The sequence below is a fragment of the Pteronotus mesoamericanus genome, unplaced genomic scaffold, assembly GCF_021234165.1.
Source record: "Pteronotus mesoamericanus isolate MK-2021 breed Mesoamerican mustached bat unplaced genomic scaffold, CSHL_Meso_final contig_69, whole genome shotgun sequence".
Taxonomy (NCBI): domain Eukaryota; kingdom Metazoa; phylum Chordata; class Mammalia; order Chiroptera; family Mormoopidae; genus Pteronotus; species Pteronotus mesoamericanus.
The window spans coordinates 1,192,611-1,204,808 of NW_026555237.1; the positions used below are offsets into that span (position 1 = coordinate 1,192,611).

At 39.3% G+C, this 12,198-nt stretch overlaps 1 protein-coding gene across 5 annotated transcripts in view; it reads right to left on the reverse strand.

Moving 5' to 3' along the window:
• Positions 1–12,198, reverse strand: part of NRP1 (neuropilin 1) — a 153,718-nt gene that overhangs the window by 26,560 nt on the left and 114,960 nt on the right. The gene's annotated exons all lie outside the window — the stretch shown is intronic.

Consider the following 12,198-nt stretch of genomic DNA (forward strand, 5'->3'; position numbering starts at 1 on the left):
GTGTTTTGATCTGAAGAGGGTCTCTTGCAAACTGCATTATCAGGGAATGGACAAAGGTAAGTTTACAGTTGTGAGTCTACAAACAGAGTTGACTCTTGTATTGTAATTTATTAATATTGTATTACTTATTTGTATTACAACTGTAAACCTACTCTTGTCCACCTTTATAAATGGCTCTTGTGTTCTTATACATTGAAGTACACTAAGGTTTTTAGTCAGGGCATTTAATCTATTTACATTTAAAGCAATTATTGATGGGTATGTAAATATTGCCATTTTATTATTTTATTTATGTCTTTTTGACAGTTTTCTTTTGAAACAGTCCCTTTAACATTTCTTGTAACACTGGTTTTTATGGTGATGACGTCCTTTAGCTTTTTCTTGTCGGGGAATCTCTTTCTCTCCTTAGATTTTATTTTTATTTAAAAAATTTTTATTGTGTTTATTTGGGTGACATTGGTTAATAAATTTATACATTTCAAGTGTACAGTTCCATAATACATCATCTGTACCTTGTTATTGTGCATTCAAGACCCCAAGTCAGGCCTCTCTCATCACCATTTATCACCCTTTATTCTCTTTTACTTCCTCCCAGCTCCCTTTCTCTCTAGTAGTCATCATACTGTTGTCTGTGTCTATACTTGTTTTTCCTTAATCCCTTCACTTTTTTCCACTCAGCACCCTAACCCCCACTTCCATCTGAGAGTTGTCAATCTCTTCTCTGTATTCCTGTTTCTGTTCCTATTTTGTTTGCTAGTGTATGTTATTCATTAGATTACACACATAAGTGAAATCATGTGGTATTTGTCTTTCTCTGATCGGCTTATTTTACTTAGCATAATATTCTCCAGATCCATCTGTGCTGTTGCAAAAGGCAAGATTTCTTTCTTTTTTATGGCGGAGTAGTATTCTGTTGAGTAAAAGTAGCACAGCTTTTGTATCCACCCATCTGCTGATAAGCATGTGAGCAACTTCCAAATCTTGGCTATTGTAAATAACAGTGTAATAAATATAGGAGTGCGTACGAATACATTCTTTTAAATTACTGCTTTGGGTTTCTTTGGATACATGTCCAGGAGTGAAAACTCTGGGTGAAAAGGCAGTTCCATTTTTAATTATTTGAGGGAATTGCATACTGTTTTCCACAGTGGCTGCACCAATCTGCATTCCTACAACAGTGCACTAGGGTTCCCTCTTCTCCACATCCTCTCCAGCACTTGCTGTTTCTTGATTTTATGATAACTATTCTGACAGGTGTGAGATGATATATCATTGTGGTTTTAAATGCATTTCTCTGATGATCAGTGACATTGAGCATCTTTTTATATATCTATTGACTATCTGTACATCATCTTTGGAGAAGTGTCTATTTAGGTCCTTTGCCCATTTTTTACATTGGATTGTTTGTTTTTTTGGTTTTCCATAGATTTTGAGTTTTATAAGTTCTTCATAGATTTTTGGATATTAACCCCTTATCAGATGGATCATTAGAGAATATGTTCTCCCATTCAGTTCATTGTCTTTTAATTTTTGTTGATGGTTTTTCTTTTGCTGTAAAAAACTTTTTAGTTTGATGTACTTCCATTTGTTCATTTTGTCTTTTGTTTCCCTTGCCCAAGAAGGTCTACCAGTAAAAATACTGCTAAGAGAACGGTCTGAAATTTTATTGCCTATGCTTTCTTCTAGGATTTTTATGGTTTGCACCCTTTAATCCATTTTTAATTTATTCTTGTTTACAGTATAGGAAGGTGGTCTTGTTTTATTTTTTTGCATGTATATGTCCAATTTTCCCAACACCTTCCATTGAAGAGTCTGTGTAGATTCCATTTTATGTTTTGGACTTCTCTGTCAAATATTAATTGACCATAAAGGCATAGGTTTACTTACGAATTCTCTATTCATTCCATTGATCTATGAGTCTGTGTTTATGCCAATAGCATACTGTTATGATTACTATGGCCTTGTAGTATACTTTGATATCAGGTACTGTGATTCCCCCAACATTATTCTTTTTTGTCAAAATTGCTATGGCTATTCTGAATCTTTTGTCATTCCACATACTCTTTTTTTGGAATATTTGTTCTAGTTCGGTGAAATATTCCATTGGTATCTTGATAGGAAATATATTGAATTTATAGATTGATTTAGGGTAGTATTGATATTTCAATCATGTTATTTCTTTCTATCTATGAACATGATATATACTCCCACTTATATATATTTTCTTCAATTTCTTTCCTCAATGTCTTACAATTTTCTGAGTATAGGTCTGTAACATCCTCAGTTAAATTTATTCCTAGGTATTTGTGTGTGTGTGTGTGTGTGTGTGTGTGTGTGTAGAATTGTGTATGGAATTGTTTTCTTAGTTTCCTTTTATGATAGTTCATTATTGGTGTATAAAAATACAATTAACTTCTGCATATTTATTTTGTATCCTGATTCTTTACTGAATTCATTTATCAGTTTTAGTAGTTTTTGGTAGAATTTTTAGGGTTCTCTATAAACAGTATCATGTTATCTGCAAATAATGACAGATTTACATGTTTCTGATTTGGATGCCTTTTATTTCTTCGTCTTCTTGTCTGATTGCTATAGCTAGGACTTTCTGTATTATGTTGAATAAGAATAGTAAAAGTGAACATCCCTGTCTTGTTCATCATCTTAAGGAAAATGTTTCTAGTGTTTTCCTGTTGAGTATGATGTTGGCTGTCGGTTTATCATATATGGCCTCTATTATGTTGAGGTATGTTCCCTCTATTCCCACTTTGCTGAGAGGTTTTATCATGAGTAGGTGCTGGATTTTATCAAATGCTTTTTCTGCATGTATTGATATGATCATGTGGATTTTATTCTTCATTTTATTTGGTATATCAACACTCTATTGATTTGCAAGTACTATACCAACATTGCATCCCCAGAATAAATCCAACTTGATCACGGTGTATGATCTTTTTATTGTATAGTTGGGTCCAATTTGCTAATATTTTGTTGAGGATTTTAACGTCTATGTATATAAGGGTTATTGGCCTATAATTTTTTTTCTTTGTAGTGTTTTTTTTATGGTTTTGGATTTAGGATTATGCTGACCTTGTAATATGAGCTTGGGAATATTCCCTCCTCTTGAAATTTTTGGAATAGTTTGAGAAGTATAGGTGTTAGTTCTTCTTTGAATGTTTTGTAAAATTTACCTTAGAAGCTCTCTGGTTCAGGACTTCTGTTTGTTGGGAGATTTTTATTAGTGCTTCAGTTTAATTAATTGTAATCAGTTATTCAGATTTTTTGGATCTTGAATCAATTTTGAAGAGTTTTATGTTTCTAGGAATTTATCCATTTCATCCAGATTGTCCAATTTTTTTGGCATATAGCTGTTTGTGATATTTTCTTACAATCATTTGTATTTCTGTAGTGTCAGTTGTTACTTTTCCTCTTTCATTCCTGATTCTGTTTATTTGGGTCATCTCTCTTTTTGTCTTGATAAGTCTGGTTAAACGTTTTTCACTCTTGTTTAACTTTTCAAAGACTCAGCTGTTGGTTTCACTGATCTTCTGTAATTTTTTTAGACTTTATTTTGTTTTCTCTGCTCTAACATTTATTATTTACTTTCTTCTCACCTTGCATTTTGTTTGTTGTCCTTTTTCTAGTTCCATTAAGTGTAATGTAAAGATAGATTTTTTATTTGAGATTTACCTTGTTTCTTAAGGTAGGCTTGTGTTGCTATGAATTTCCCTCTTAGGACTGCTTTCGCAGTGTCCCATGGATATTGAGTTGTTGTGTGTTCATTTTCATTTGTTTCAATGTATTGTTTGATTTCTTTCTTAATCTTATTCTTAACCCATTAATTGTTTAGTAACATGTTATTTAGCCTTCATGTGTTTATGTATTTTTCAGTTTTGTTCTTGTGATTGATATCTTGTTTTATACCATATGGTCAAAGGAAATGCTTGATATGATTTCTGTGTTCTTAAATTTATTGTGACTTGTTTTGTGTCCTAACATGTGGTCTATCTCAGAAAATGTTCCATGTGCACTTGAAAAGAATGTATTTTCTTCTGATTTGGTGTTAAATGATCTGAAGATACCAAGCAAATCTCTCTGATCTATTGTATCATTTAAGCTCATTGTTCCCTTGATGATTTTTTGTTTGGAAGATCTATCTATTGATGTCAATAGGGTTTTACAATCCCCTGCTATGATTTTATTAATGTTGACTTCTCCCTTTATGTCCATCAAGATTTGCTTTACACATTTAAGGACTCCTATGTTGGCTGCATAAATGTTTACAAAGGTTATAGCCTCTTGTTTGATTCATCCTTTTATTATGTAGTGCCCTTCTTTGTCTCTTTCTATAGCCTTTGTTTGAAAGTTTATTTTGTCTGATATAAGTACTGCTACACCAACCTTTTTGAAAATTTCCATTTGCATGATACATCTTCTTCCATCCCTCTACTTATATTCTGCATGTATCTTTCATTCTGAAGTGGGTCTCTTGTAGGCTGCATATATATTGGTCTTGTTTTCTTATCCATGTAGCTACTGAGTGTCTTTTGATTGTAGCATTTAAATTATTTACATTTGAAGTGATTTTTAACAGGTATGTATGTATTGCCATTTTATTCCTTATTGCTATATTCTTCTGTTTTTCTTCTTTTTGTTCTTTTTAAAGAGTATCCTTTAAAATTTCTTGTAGTACTGGTTTGGTGGTAGTGAGCTTGTTTAATTTTCTGTTGTCTGCAAGGCCCTTTATTTGTCCTTCAATTTTAAATGATAGCTTTGCTGGGTAAAGTAGTCTTGGATGTAGTTCTTTGTCTTTCATCGGTTTAAATATTTCATGCCAATCCCTTCTGACCTGAAGTGTTTCCATTCAGAAATCAGCGGACAGTCTACAGGAGCTCCTTGTAGAAAATTAACTGTCTTTCTCTTTAGGTTTTTAAGATTCTCTCTTGTTTTTAACCTTTGCCATTTTAATTATGATGTGTCTTGGTGTGACCCTCTTTGGGTTCCTCTTATTTGGGATTTGTGTGTCTTTTTCCTTTACCAGGTCAGGGAAGTTTTCAAGCATTATTTCCTTAAACAGGTTCTTGATCCCTAGGTCTCTCTCTTCTTCTGGTACACCTATAATATGGGTGCTGTTACACTTCATGTTGTCCTCAAAGCCCCCCTAAACTATCCTCTTTTTAAAAAAAATTCTTTTTTCTCTTTGTTTCTCTGGGTTTTTTCTCCTACCTGTCTTCCAAATCACTGATTCGGTACTCTGATTCATCCAACTTACGGTGTATTCCTTCTAATGTATTCTTCATTTGAGATATTGTGTTCTTCATTTGTGACTGGTTCTTTTTCATGGATTACATGTCCTTTCTCATGCTGCTGAAGTCCTTAGTAAGTTCTTTGAAGTTCTCACTATGTTCTTTAAACATTCTTATAACCATATTTTTTCATTCCATATCTAGTAAATTGCTTACTATATTTTTTTTCTTGAAATTTGTCCTGTTCTTTCATTTGGGGCAGGTTCCTTTGTCTCACCACTTTAGCTGCCTCTTTGTGCTTGTTTCTGTATATTAGGTAGGTCTTCTATGTCTCTCAGTCTTGGTAGGGTGGCCTTATGTAGGAGATGTGCTTTGAGACTCAGTGACACAGCCTCCTTGATTACCTGAGCTGGGTGCTCTAGGAATGTCCTTTGTATGGGTTATGTTGGCCCTCCTGTCGTAATTGAATCTTGATTCCAGTTGGCCCATTTGTGCAGGATGTCAACATTTAGGCTGGCTGACTGCTGTGTATGAGGTACTGCACTGGTGCTGACCATAGGAAGTGTAATCTGTGTCAGCAGGGTCTGTTACCTGCCAATATCTCCCTTTGGATATGCCACTTGTGAAGCAAGCTGGATCTTCCTCCTATGCTGTCTGAAGCTTGCCATTGGGTGTGTTGGTTCTGCAGCCACTTGGGAGGAACTATGATGCTGATCAATGTCAGCTGCTGCTTGTGATTTGCTCTGGGCAACCTGTTTGGAGGTACAAGACAATCCACAATTTGTGGCTACCTCTGCTGGGCCTTGGTGTGTTGGAAGGACCAAGCTGCACACTAATGCCAACTTCTAACAGCACCAAGCCTAGGGACAGGTCACCTGAAAACTCAAGGCACCTCCTAATCCTCCTCAGTCTGCCTTCACCTGCCTAGGCTCATTCAATGAAATAATCTCTTGTAGTATTCCTTGTAGTACCTCATGAATTCCATGAGGTACTTTCTCAGTGAGTCAACAGATAAGGGCAAGTGATGTTCACCACATTGATACAGGTTTAAACAGGATGCCAGTGCTGGGTCTGCCACTCACCAAAAGTCACAGGGCATCCTGCTGGGTGCCCACAGACCTTTAGGTTGTGGTGGGGTCTCAAGGAGTCATCAGGGTGAAGCCAGAAAAGTCTATGAGGCCCCAAAAGACCAAAATTTAGCTGTGTGAAAGAAATGCTCTCACTTGTTGGGCATGTAAGGGAAAAATGGGCAAAGAACCTGAAACCACACAACTCAGTCTGTCCCACATTCTGCTGAGAGCCTGTGCTCAGTACGGCAGGGTGGCCCAGAGTTGAGAGGGTAGGGCTTTTGAATTTCACATGAGGGAGAGGTGCTGGTCAGGCTTGAGAGAAAGTGGGGCGAGTGGCCCCCTCCCCAGAGCCACATAACTCAATCTGTCTTGGATTCTGTCCAGATCTCCTGGGGAGTCCAGGCTTGGCAAGACAGGGCCTCCAGGCATCAGGAGGGTGGGGCTTCTGGCTGCCTGGATGGCGAGGCTAGCAGATTTCCTGTGCAAGTAAGGCACCAGTCATGTTTTCAGGAAAATGGGAAGAATGGCTCCTATTCCAAAGCCACATAACCAGTCACTGACAACCCCCTAACTCTGCCTGAACCTCTACAACCCAGCCCAGGCAGCCAACTCCTCAGCAGAGCATGAGTTCTGCAGAGAGGGGCAACAAGTAGTCCAGGGGGTGGGGCTATTGCAATCCTTTACACTGATGCTGTAAAGAGGGTAGTGCTCCACCCAAGAAAGATGGTACCAGTGATGTGGGAGAATGCCTGAGCACAGTTACACTGGCAGCTGTCCTTTTGCTCTCTCCACAGAGCCACAAACCCCACTCTCTGCTCATGGACTCCAGTCTGCTCCACCCCTCACAGGGTAGTAGTTGCGGAGAAGATTTTGTGTGTTGACCCTTATGGGAGTTCTTCTGTCTCTAGCAGGCTCCTGTCTCACCCTGGCAGACAGAATCCCCATAGATTTTCACAGCCAGATGTTACGTGGGCACCTCTTTCTGGCTCTGATGTTCTGGGCTGGAAAGTCTGGTGTGAGGTTGATACACCATGTTCCTCAGGGGGAAGTTCTGCAGTTGAGATACCCCTCCGAATTCTCAGCTGGGGCACATGGGAGCAGGGCTAGCCACCTTTTTTGCCTCTCCATTCTTCCTACTACTAGTCTGGATGTGGTATCTTTTGTGCGTCCTTGGTCATTAGACTTCTGTTCAGTTGGTTGTTCAAGTTGATTGTTCTATATCTTAATTGTAATTCTAATTTGATCTTGGGAGGAAGTGTGTACCTTCCACCTACTCCACTGCCATTTTGGCTTTCCTCTCTCCTTCAATTTTAAATTATAGTCTTGGTTGTAGGTCCTTGTTTTTCATTACTTTGAATATTTTGTGTCAATTCCTTGTGGCTTGCAAAGCTTTTTGAGAAATCAGTTGTATGGAAGTTCCCTTTTAAGAAAAGGAATACCTTTCTCTTGCTGTTTCTAAGATCTTTGTCTTTAGCTTTGTCATTTTAATTTTAATGTGTCTCGGTGTGGTCTCTTTGGGTTCATATTGTTTGAGATTCTCTGAGCTTCTTGGACTTGTATTTCCATTTTCTTCAAATATGTCCTCAAACCCTTGCTCTCTCTCTTCTCTTTCTGGTATCTCTATGATGTGAATATTGTTATGCTAGGTATTGTCCCAAAGGTCCCTTAAATTATCCTCTTTTTTCTTTTTGATGTTTAGATTGGGTGTTTTCTGCTACCCTGTCTTCCAAATTGCTGATTCAATATCCTGCTTCATCTAATCTGTGATTGCTTCCTTCCAGTATATTCCTTATTTCTGACTGGCCCTTTTTTATGGTTTCTGTATTTTTTTTTTAATGCTTACTATTTCTTTGGGTGAAGTTCTCAGTGAGTTCCTCTATTTTCTCTTTAATTTCTTTAAGTATCTTTATAACCATTGATTTGAACTCTGTATGTGGCAGATTGCTAGCCTACATTTTGTTGTTGCCGTTCTTTTTATGGATTTTTCTCCTTGTCTTTCATTTGGCATATGTTTCATTGTCTCCTCATTTTGGTTGACTCTCTGTGTTTGTTTTTATATGTTAGGTTAGATATTCTATGTCTCCCAGTCTTGGCAGGGTGGCCTTATGTGATAGATGTCCTCTGGGGCCCAGTGATATAGTTTCCCTGATCCCCTGAGTTGGATTCTCCAAGAGTCCTTTGTGTGGGTTGTATGCACCCTGCTGTTGCAGTTGGGACTTGATTGCTGTTGGCACATCAGTGTGTTGAGTTGACCTTCAGGTGACTGGCTGTGAGGATTGGCCATAACCACAGCATATAAGCTGCTATCTGGGGGTGACTCCATGGAGCAGGATTTGCCACAGTGGGGCTCTGATGCCTCCTGAGGCCACCTTTTGGGCATACCATTTGTGGAGCTAATTGGGTGGTGCTCTGTTGTGGTCGGATGCTCGCCACTGGATGTGTTGGTTCTGGGGTTTTTTGGGAGAGACTCCAGGTCAGGCCCATGTCAGCCTCTGTGTGTGACTGCACTGGGGCCACCTGGTAAAAGCTATAAAGCTATTTTTGGTTGTTAGCTGTCTGTATTGTATTGGAGATGTGTGGGAGAGGCTATGCTAAAACCAAACTGAGGCTGGCTGCTCCCAGTAAATGACTTGGGACCACTAAGCAATAGACACAGGAGTCCCTGAGATCACCTGTAGTCTCTCAGCTGCCCATAATGCACAGCCACTGAGAGATCCTTGTGCAGTATGTGAGATGGTTGGGGTGGGGTCTGAAGAAATCATCAGAGTGGGATGAATGGTGTTCGCTAGGTTAATGCAGATTTAGGTTTGGTGCCAGTGTTGAGTCTGGGGCCACTCATCAAGAGGCACAGGGCACTGGAGGCCAACTGCCACTTGTTTCTGGCCTCCCATTTGAGAGTTTTTAAGAAATATTGTGGCACAGGCTGATGCCAGCTGCTTGCCACTGAAAGAGCCCCTGGTGGTTTGAGGGCCCAGGCAGGCTGCCAGCCCCTGAAACACCCTTTGGTGGTACAGGAGTTAAGGGGGGTGGGGTCTCAGGGAATCATGACGTTGGGGTGAGTGATGTTCACTGGTTAATGCAGACTGTGATTTGATGCCAGTGTCCAGCCTGACTTCACTCATCAAAAGGCACAGTGTACACAGAGGCCAGGCGTCTCCTTCCTTCAGCCTCGATACCTTTGAGAGTTTTTAAGTTTGGAGTGCAGGCTGACTCTGCCTGCTTGTGGCTATAGGAGCTCCTGGCAATGCTCTGGCCGAGTCCAGCTGCCAGCTCCTGAAAGAACTACTGGGGTGCAAGAATTGCATAGGATAGAATCTCAGGGAGTCACCATGGTAGGGCGAGTAGTATTTCTTAGGTTAATTTGAATTCAGATTTGGTGCTCACCGATCCCCACAGGTCCTGTGGGAAAGGCTCAACACAGTAAAGATGATGTTAACCTGCTGACTGTGTGAGAGGAGTGCTCAACACAGCGACAACTGTGGCTATCTCTTCATCCCTCTCCCTGCTATACAACTGAGCATCTATCTCAATTGTGTATCTGTCTTTTGCCACTCCTGCCACTGTCCCTTTGCTGGAGCTCAAAGTGAGAGCTTGTGAATGAGGGAGGTTGTGGATGACCCCTTTAAGAAAACACCTGTTTCCAGAAACCCTCTGCCTCATCCAGATGGATGAAGTCACCATTGATTTTCACAGCCAAATGTTATGGTGGCTCCTCTTTCTGGTAGCACTGGAACTGGTACTCCAGCCTCAGGAACCCAGTGTGGGCCTGGGACCCTTTGCCCCTAAGGGGGAACCACTACAGCCAATATATCCCTCCGAACTCTTAACTGCCACACAAGTGTGGGGGATCAGCCTGTTCTGGGTCCCCATCCCTCCTACCAGTCTCAAAGTGGTTTCTTCTTTATATCCTTAGTTATAGAACTTCTGTTCAGTTATTCTTGATGTGGTTCCCCAGGTAGGTTGTTTTCTAATTTAGTTGTAATTTTGATGTGGTCATGGGAGGAGGTGAGCACAGCATCTACCAACTCCACCATCTGGGCTGGAAGCCCCAGGTTCTATTTACTGTTCTGTCTGAACTAATAGAATCCTTTCTGGCAATCCAGATGCTTGTCTTCACTAAACTGTCCTTGCTGTTGATAATGTTCTACATAAGTATTTGAAACTGTCTCTTCAGCTTGCTAGTTTTTTTGCATTCCTTGTGGTTTCTACAAAGGAGGTGTTCTTCATTGGAAGTGGCCCAGAGTAGTACCAAGACTAAATAGAAAAAAATTGAAAGCAAGTGATTTTTATGTCCTAATTTGAATACTTGAAAATATTTTATCTTCTGTGGTTATCTATTTTTTCTCAAACATAAGTGTTAGCCCAAAAAGGGTAGACAGGGAAGGCTAGGGTGTACCATATCTTCTTTCTGTATCCCCCTAGGTATTTCCAGTGGATCAAGGCACACAATAGATATCTAATAAGGCCAGTTAATGGGTTTAAGGAAGAAAAAAAGCACTCTCTTTCAGCAATCATGTTAAAAACTTTGACATTATTTTCTTGGATGTTGGTCATCTTGGGTCAACTTCCTCACTTCTGTGAGAGCTTGGGTACATTGGCAGCAAATCCCTTCACCGACCATCTCTACCTCACTACAGAGCTGACATTGGCAAACTGCCAACAGCCTCCATCTTTTTTATACTACCCATCCATTACACCTCCTAAATCAGTGTTCCATCCCAGAATCCAGGTGAGAGGCCTGTCTCATAGCAGCAGGCTCCCTTTTCCAGATGAGCACATTTCTCAGTAAACTGAGTGAATGAGACTGCAGTTAGCTCGATCTGCCCATCCCTTCTTTTTCTTGGCATATTTGCCAGAGCTCTGGCACATGGTCATTTTGGGTTGTGTTGCTAGTCACTGGACAACTCAGAGGTCTGGAGCATGACTACAAATATGGAAATATCTACACAATTAAAAATTGGAGATAATGACCTGTTTTAAAATAAACACCTAGAAAAGCAGCTATGAATTATTCACTAGTATGGTGATTCACAGCTTAAGATTCTATAGTGCATAAGAAAATTTTTGATATTTAATGTGCTCAGAAATGTAATTACATTTGGGTAGCTGAAAACACTCATAATTCTGAAACCACAAGAAGGTGATATTTAAAAAGCATTCTTCAAAACAACTGTGAGCACATGCTGAATTGATTAGCATCTGGGTACCAATGGTAGCCATTCTTTGAACAAACCTGGAGAAAGACCTTTACAGGGATGAAAAATTTAGTATATACCCACTGACGCTTAAATCTAAGGCAAATGGGAATTCTAATGTACAAAATAAATCACTAAATGGTACAATAAGCAGCTATCATACCATTTTTTCAAACATTAATTTCATTGATTATGTGATAAACATGCAGAGGTGAGAACTGTTATGAGGTCAGTGTGGGAATTGAATTTACCCTTAATATAATCTTCAGACATAACCTAAGTTTATGCAGTAACATCCTTAAACAGACTTCGCTGTATATTCACATATATTAATGCATGTTAAGGTTTGTGTCTCTGCAGCAGCCTAAGAAATTCATCAAAGGGAATATCTGGATGTTTCAGGCTGTCAAATGCTGCTTCCTGCTGCTATGTGATGGTAGTTTACACCACCTACAGAAGCCTAGATCAAACATAGACATCTAAACAACACTAAAAATGTCAAAGGGATTGGTGGTTGCCTGGGATTGGATGAGAGGCAATTAGAGCAAAACTGTTTAATGTATAAAGTGTTTTACTTTGGAGAGATGAAAATGTTTTGGAACTAGATGGAGGTAGTGGTGGCATAAATAATTGTGAATGTACTAAATGTCATTGTGTTGTTTGCTTTAAAATGGTCAATTTGGTGTTATG